Source organism: Prionailurus bengalensis, chromosome A1 (assembly GCF_016509475.1).
Source record: "Prionailurus bengalensis isolate Pbe53 chromosome A1, Fcat_Pben_1.1_paternal_pri, whole genome shotgun sequence".
Taxonomy (NCBI): Eukaryota; Metazoa; Chordata; class Mammalia; order Carnivora; family Felidae; genus Prionailurus; species Prionailurus bengalensis.
Genome location: NC_057343.1, coordinates 85,812,987 through 85,820,914, shown reverse-complemented (window position 1 = coordinate 85,820,914; position 7,928 = coordinate 85,812,987).

Sequence of the window (7,928 nt, the reverse complement as noted above, 5' to 3'; positions counted from 1 at the left end):
AGTCCCAGTTGGGTGGGAATCAAATAAATCTGCAAGACTAACCACAAACCGGAGAGACTTCTAAAGCATGGAGACTCCACACCAGGAACCCCCAGATATAGGGAACCTGCACCGGGAAGAGAAGTCCCCATAACTTTGGGCTTTGAAAACCAGAGAAGCTTAACTGTAATTTTTTACAATTATCAGGGCTTACCACCAGGAACTTTAAAAATCGGCAGGCTTGGGGGTAAGGGGGCTGAAGGGCAATAAGAAAATGAGTCCCCATCCTTAAAGAAAAAGCATAGCAAATAGTTTCCAAGATACAACATGGAAACAGCAGTTTGAAAAGCACCTGGACTATGTGGGAAGGAGATTTATTAACTAAGAATGTGCACTGGAAAGGAAAGAATCTTTGGGAGACTTCTCCAGGAACAAAAGAGTTGTCAACCACCATTTATCTTCCCTACCCTCAGTATAGATACCTTAACAACTGTGTGAACCAGCACTCTCAATATAGCTTGCTAACAGTCTGCACCCTGCTCCTGTGATCTGTGGATTTGCCCCATCTTACCTGCCCCACTCAGTAGGAGTCTTTCCAGTGCTACTCCAGCCAGACTTCATTCTTCAAGCAAGGCTGTCAGGGACTTATGCATACCTTATTAACACCATGTACCCAGTTTCCATGCTCTCCTATGGATTTGCCCCTGTTCAACCCACTCCACTCAGCAGGAGTCTATCCAAAGCAGAATGTGATTCCTCTAATTCTACAAACAGCACTAACAGTGACCAGCAGAGCTACAAAGTGACTCCTGCCCTGGTTGAAAAGGAAGATAACCACACACAGTTGTTCAACTGTTGCCCCAGCAGTGGAGTAGGGAAGACATTTGATTTAACTCCCAGCCCCATCCACAACTAAAACTTCATGGGGGCAGTAAAAATAGAGAGCCCTATAGTTCAGGGTCACTACAACCTTAACAGATAGGGGGACAGACAATTTTTCTCATTGCCAGCTCTGTCCACCAGTGAAAGTTTTTCAGGGAACAATTCAGGGAATAGAGACTGCACATGAGTATTACCACACTTCTGGAAAACTGACTGAAGGCAGACATCTGGGTCTGAGGAAACACAAGTCCAAGGTAACCCAGGACTCACACCTTAAGAGCACAGGGACCAAAACCTGCCCACACCTGGGTAAGAAGGCCATTGAAGATGACTAGACTGAAGAAAAACATGGCACAACAGTAGGGCACACACAGCACATGGGAGACACCCTTCAAGCACCTGCCTCTGATGAACATGGGAGGGCATTTAGGACCTTTTCTTCATAAGGCCACTACTTTCAACATCAAGAGACACAGCTGACTGTCTTAATACATAGAAACAAACACAGAGTTAGACAAAATGAAGAGACAGACAATAGTATAAAAGAACAGAAAAAAAACATATCCAACAACTAAATAAAACAAATATAAACAATATATATGATAGAGAATTCTAAGTCATGGTCATAAAGATACTTATTGGATTGAGGAAAGAATGAAGGATCTCAGTGAGCTGTTCAACAAAAAGATAAAAAATATAAATAAGAAGCAAACAGAGATGCTTCTTAACTGATGCAGAAAGCAGAGATGTTTTCATTCCATAATTGAAATTACAACTACAGTAGAGGGAATAAATAGTAGACTAGATGAAGTGAAAGAACAGTTCAGTGAGATGTAAGACAACATAATCGAAAACAACCAAGCTGAACAACAAAATTACTACTACTACTATTACTACTACTAACAGAGAATAGGTAAAGGGAACTTAGCATCATTATCAAGTATAATAACATTCCATTATAGGGATCCCTGAAGGAGAAGACAGGGAAACAGGAGGAGAATATGTATTTGAATAAATAATAGTTAAAAATTTCCCTAATCTGGGGAAGAAAATAGACATCCAGATACAGAAGGCACAGTGACCCCCCAAAAAATCAACCACAACAAGATACATAATAATTAAAATGGAAAAAAAAAGTAGTAATAGAGATTGTTGAAAATCATGAAAAAAAAATGCAGTCATATACAAGGGAAACACCATAAACCTATCAACTGATTTTCTTATCAGGAAATTTGTGGGACAGCGGGGAATGGAATGATATATTCAAAGTGTGGAAATGGAAAAAAAAAACTTGCAACCAAGAATACACTGTTAGCAAGGCTATAATTCAGAATAGAAGGAGAGATAAGAGTTTCCTTAATAAAGAAAAGTTAAAAAAACTCATCACCATGAACCCAGCTTTACAAGAATTAACATTAAAGAGAATTATTTAAGTGGAAAGGACAAGTTACAGTCAGGAGTAAAATATTATAAGACAACAACAACAACACAACAAAAATTACAGGTATATGCAAACATAATAAAGAAGAGTAGACTAAGCACTAGTAAAATCAATATAGAAGTTAAAGCAAAAAAGGAGTAAAATCAATTATATTTATAAAAATCAGTCAAAGAATTCACAAGATAAAAAGATATAAATTATGATATCATATACATAAAATGTAGGAGGGAGAGGAATAAAGAATGGGTTCATACTTAAGTGACCATCAACTTAATATAGACTTCTAATGCACATGTTATGTATAAACTTAGTAATAACAACAAATAAAAAAACAGTATTAGATATGCCAAAAAAGTAGAAAAGAATCTAAGTATATCACTAAAGAAAATCAGCAAACTGGAAGAGAGGAGAGCAATAAAAGATCAAAGAACTACAAAAACAACCAGAAAACAATAAAAAAATAGCAATAAATACACACCTAGAAATAATTACTTTGAATGTAAATGGACTAAACACTCCAATCAAATGAAGAATGATGGAATGGATAAAAAATCAAGACATATCTATATGGTGCCTAAAAGACACTCATTTCAAACCCAAAGACACATGCAGATTGAATGTGAAAAAATGGAGAAACATTTATCATACAAATGAATGTGAAAAGAAAGCTGAGGTAGCAACACTCATCTGAAAAATAAACTTTAAAATAAAGATGGTAACAAGAGACAAAGAAGCAAGAAAAATCTCAGATAAACAACATAACCTTATACCCAAAGGAGCCTCAGAAAGAACAGCAAACAAAGACTAAAGCCAGCAGACAGAAGAAAATAATAAAGATTAGAGCAGAAATAAATGACACAGAAACTAAAAACAAACAATCCCCCAAACTAACAACAATAACAAAAAAACAACAAGACAATAGAAGAGATCAACGAAACCAGGATCTGGTTCTCTGAAAAAATCAACAAAATGGATAAACATTTAGCCAGACTGAGAAACAAACAAACAAACAAACAAAGTTAGAATGAGAGAACTCAAATAAACAAAACCAGAAATAAGAGATGAGAATTAACCAACATCACAAAAATACAAATTATAAAAGAATACTAGGAAAAACTATATGCCAACAAATAGAACAAACTAGAAGAAATGGGTAAATCCATAAAATCATATAAGCCACCAAAACTGAAGCAAGAAGAAAGAGAAAATTTGGATAGACAGATTACCAACAATGAACTTGAATCAGTAATCAAAAAACTCCCATCAAACAAAAGTCCATAACCTGATGGCTTCACAGGTGATTCTACCAAACATTTAAAGAGGAGTTAATACCTATTCTCAAACTATTCCAAACTCCAAAAAAGTATACGATGAAGGAAAACTTCGAAAGTGATTTAATGAGGTAAGCATTTCCCTGATACCAACCAGATAAAGACCCTACAAAAAAAAGGAACCTACAGGCCAATATCCATGATGATCATATGTGAAAAAATCCTCAACATCATATTAGCAAACTAAATCCAACAATGCATTAAATAATCATTCACCACAATAAAATGGGATTTATTCTGTATATGTGAGGGTAATTCAATATTTGCATATCAATCAATGTGATTGATATATCACATCAACAAGAGAAAGGATGAAAACAACATACCATAATTTCAATATTATCCACCATAAAAAAGAATGAAATCTTGTCATTTGCAACAACACGCATGGTTCTAGACAGCATAATTCTAAATGAGATAAGCAATTCAGGGAAAGAAAAAATACCATATGATTTCACTTATCTGTGGAATTTAAGAAACAAAACAAACGGGCAAAGGAAACAAGAGAGAGAGAGAAACCAAAAATTAGACTCTTAGCTACAGGGAATGAATGTATAGTTGCCAGAGTTGGGGTTGATGGGGTGATAAGTGAAATAGGTGAAGGGAATTAAGAGTACACCTATTTTGATGAGAACTAAGTAATATATGGATATGTTGAATCTCTATTTTTTTACACTTGAAACTCATATAACATTGTATGTTAACTAAAATGAAATTAAATTTCAAAGCAAGCAAGCAAACAAATAAACATATGATCATTTCAATAGATGCAGAAAATGCAATTGACAAAGTACCACATCCATTCATGATAAAGCCCTCAACAAAATCGGTTTAGAGGTAACATACCTCAATATAATAAAGACCATATATGAAAAACCTACAGTTAATGCCATATTCCATAGGGAAAAACTGAAAAATTTCCCTTTAAGGTCAGAAACAAGACAAGAATGTCCATTCTCAAAAATTTTATTCAACATAGTATTGAAAGTCCAAGCCACAGATATCAGACAAGGAAAAGTAATAGAAGGCATTCAGATTGGTAAGAAAGAAGTAAAACTTTCACTATTTGCAGATGGCATGGTACTAAATACAAAACCCAAAATACTCCATCAAAAAAATACTAAAACTGATGAATGAATTGAGTAAATTCAATACAAAACCAATGTGCAAAAATACACTGCATTTGTATTAACTAATAATTAAGTAAAATAAAGAGAAATGAGAAAGTTTTCTCACTTACAAATGCACCAAATATAGTAAAATATCTAGAACTAACTTAACCAAGGAGATGAAAGACCTATGATCTGAAAACTATAAAACTATAATGAAAGAAATATATGACACAAAGAAATAGATAGCCCATGCTCATGGATTGGAAGTTAAAATAGGGTAAAATACCCAAACCAATCCACAGATTTAGTGCAAACCCTCTCAAAATACTAACACATTTTTTTCTCACATGTAGAGCAAACAAATAAAAAAATTTTATAGAATGACAAAAAACCTTGAATAGCAAAAACCATCTTGAATAAGCAAGAAAAAAGATGAAGGTATCACAATTCCAAATTTCAAGTTATACTACAAAGCTGCAAAAATCAAGAATATGATACTAGCACGAAAATAGACACATAGATGAAAGGAAGAGTGTAGAAAGCACAGAAACAAACCCATGATTATATGGTCAATTAATCTTTGACAAATGATGAATGGATATGCAATTGGAAAAAGACAGTCTCTTCATATGGTGTTGGGACAACTGGTCAGTCACATGCAAAAGAATGGAAGTGGACAACTTTCTTACACACACACACACACACACACACACACACAAATACACTCAAAATGGACTAAGGACCTAAATGTGACACCTGAAACCATAAAAAAAACTAAAAGAGCACATGCAGTAACTTACCTGAAATTAGCCATTCAACATTTTTTTCTAGATATGTCTTCTAAGGCACAGAAAATAAAAGCAAAAATGAACTATTTGAACTACATTGAAATGAAAAGTTTCTGCATAGCAAAGGAAATAACCAACCAAACCTACTAAATGAGAAAATATGACATATCCAATAAAGGGTTAGTATCCAAAATCTATAAGGAACTCACACAACTCAGCACCCCCAAACAAGTAATTCAATTACAGAATGGTATATCTCTCAAAAGAAGACATAAGGATGGCCACTGAACACATGAAAGATGCTCCAAATTACTCATCTTCAGGGAATTGCAGGTCAAAACTACAATGAGATGTTACCTCACACTTGTCAAAATGGCTTAAATCAAAAATAGACAAAAAACAAGTGTTGGAGAGGATATATAGAAAAAGAAACTCTCCTGTACTGTTGGTGGTAAGGTAAGTTGGTACAGCCACTTTGGAAAACAATATGGAGTTTCCTCAAGAAGTTGCCACTTGCAACATGTGGATGGAGCTAGAGTATTGGTAAGCAAAATAAGTCGGTCAGAGAAAGGCAAATACCATGTGATTTTAGTCATATGTGAAATTTAAGAAACAAGGCAAATAAAAAAAACAAGAGACAAACAAATAAACGAAACCAATCTCTTAAATATAGAGAATAAATTGAAGTTTTCTGGAGGGGAGATGGGTAGTGGAATGGGTGAATATCAACATGAGCACTGTGTAATGTTTAGAATTATTTGCTCCAGTGAGGAAGCAGAGTGCAGTCACAGGTGCTGGCAGTGTGGTCTGAGGAGCTCCTGGGTTGCTGGGGGAGGGGGGTTCCCGTGCTTGGGGTGCATCTGATACAGGAGATAAGGCCTCTCCATGGGCAAAAGACTTAGTGGGTGACATAGTGCTGCCCTATTCACCAGTATCTGTATATAGGAACAAAGCAGCTGAGGCCAGCAAACCCTGGCACCTACTGTGTGTTGCAATTTACCATAAACTCTGAGCCGCTGCCACTGCACAGTTGCACAAATACTGGGACAAGCTGGTATAACCACAGTTCAATGAGAACCTCCTGTAGAGGATCAAGGCAGTCCAAGTCAAACGATGGGGCTCTCTGAAGTGTGGGGTTTTGAAATGCAGCCGTACCTGAGATAAAACTCTGGAGGGAGGTGACACCTGTCAGGAAGACAGCTTAGACACAGTCAGTGGGAAGGTGGGGAGTTTATAGAAGCCAGAGATATGGGAGGGTTATTGAGTGTGTGTCTGTGAGAAACCAAACTTCCTGCTCTGGACACTAGAGAGCATGGTGAAGCTGTTTTCACCCCTAGCCTACAAACACAGATAGACCTCAGTGACCTAAAGGGAGCCACCGTGTGAAAAACAGAGCCATTACAACAAGCCCCAACCCCTGTGCCCTCTAACCTCTTCTTTGCTAAGAACAAGTACTCCTGAAAATCAAAGCAGCAGGCCCCTCCCCCTGAACACCAGCGCAAATACCTTCCACAGGCTTAGTCTGCTGATCATAGAGTGCTGCAAAATTTCAGCTCCTGGAGAAACTGGATGTGGTCTCATTTATTTGCTTCTTTGTTCTTTTTTATTATTTATTCTTGGATGCAGAAAACAACGTATTTTATTTTATTTTATTTTATTTATTTTATTAATATTTTACACTTTTTATTTTTCTCCTCTTTTTTTTCCATCAAGTTTCACTTATAAAGTGTTGTAGGGAGTATGGCCAGAGTCGCAAAAAATGTGTCCACAAAATGCAGTTAAGTGAAGATCCTCATACTCAAGTCGGAATGAGGCCCCGACTCTAGAATGAAGCCTGTTTTTATTAGGATAATTGCTAAAGACTACGTGCATAAAGTCAGCTAAGCAAGTGTGTTAATCAATCTAATGGTTTAGCTTTTCAAGGTTGAATTTTGAGTTAATTGGTTTCTATAACATGAAAAAGGGTCAGGTGTGAAGGATGATCCAACCCTGGACAATGTTAATGTCTCTAGACATTCCTTACAAGCCGCAGCCACAGCCGTGTTCAGCTGTGTAAACATGTCCTAAGGCCTTGCACCTTCTCCAGCTCTTCCCTTTTGAAGTCTTTTCCTTTGATGTTTCTCTCAGGATCTTCCACATCTCCCCCTTTTTCTTTCATTTGGTAAAGCTGGAGGGCAAAGAGAGAGGCTTGTGAAGTATATTCTCAGCTTCATTGCTGTCCTCTTCTCCAGGCTAGGTATATGCAAAGTAATAAGACAAAGATTAATATAAAAATACCAATCGCAGAAAAGCTTAAGGGTTTTATGTAATTCATTGGATTCAATTCCGAGATTCGATTAGTTATCTCAGATAAAGGAGCACAAGAAATCTCAAGCTTATTTTTGAATGTTTCATA